This window comes from Poecilia formosa, unplaced genomic scaffold, assembly GCF_000485575.1.
Source record: "Poecilia formosa unplaced genomic scaffold, Poecilia_formosa-5.1.2 Scaffold626, whole genome shotgun sequence".
In the NCBI taxonomy this organism is placed as follows: domain Eukaryota; kingdom Metazoa; phylum Chordata; class Actinopteri; order Cyprinodontiformes; family Poeciliidae; genus Poecilia; species Poecilia formosa.
This window is the reverse complement of record NW_006800565.1, coordinates 88,288-89,209: the sequence shown is the minus strand read 5'-3', so window position 1 is coordinate 89,209 and position 922 is coordinate 88,288. Positions and strand designations below refer to the sequence as shown.

Sequence of the window (922 nt, the reverse complement as noted above, 5' to 3'; positions counted from 1 at the left end):
TCCCACTGCCTTCCTCAGTTCCCGCCGGGCTGCGCTGAAGGGAGGGAACCGTACAGAGCTGTCTTCTGTTTGTGTATTAAAATATTAAAATTGTCCTAAAACGTATGTTTGATAAACTCACAAGTTGTTATATTTTGTTGTTTAGCTGTTTTATGTTTAGTGCAGCACTGTACTGGGTATTTAATTCCCACGTTAGGGGAAGCCAGAGCCCAAGAAGTGCTGTGCTAAAATATTCTTGTTTGAAACAGAATAAACCTGCCCTACTGTCTTCATCTGCTGGTTTCTTTTGCCCATTACACACAACAGATGAGTTAGATGAAGGCAGATGTGTGGGTAGGACATCCAGACAGCAGGAACTGGAGCTTAATTGACTTATAATTTCTTCTAGGGTTTTATAATTAAGTAGTTGAAATTGGGTCATTTTTCCTATATTTGTTTTCTTTGGGTACAGCATTGGTACTGGCTTTGGAGTGGATGTGCAGATTAATCCTCTGATTTTTTTAATTTTCTCTGAAAAGAAACTGAAAACTTGTTGCAGGCATTAGATTGAAGTTCAGGTGGTGACGTCATAGGAGGGTTTGTGAGTCTGTCAACTGTTGCAAATAAAGCTCGAGTATTGTTAATGTTGTTGTTTATGACATCTGCAAAGAAAGCCTCCCTTGCATGTTTTAGTGTTGAGTGATAGTTAGGTTGTCTTTCTTTGTAGATTTCATAATAATCGTGAAGTTGAGTTTTTTCTTGTAGGCGGTTATGGACAGTCTGAGGTGTGACGCATCTGTTGTTCAGACCAATAGTCTCATCAGCTGTGTGTTGCTGGTCTGAGCCAATCCTCAGATGGACGAACCAGATGTCCATCTGGTGCTGGAGCGGTCAGACGAAGATGAGGTTGATCTGCAGTAGAGCTAGTCTGTTGGAAACCAAC

General features: G+C 41.0%; 1 protein-coding gene across 1 annotated transcript in view; it reads right to left on the bottom strand.

Moving 5' to 3' along the window:
* Nucleotides 1–922, bottom strand: part of LOC103130352 (putative ferric-chelate reductase 1) — a 23,893-nt gene that overhangs the window by 21,390 nt on the left and 1,581 nt on the right. The gene's annotated exons all lie outside the window — the stretch shown is intronic.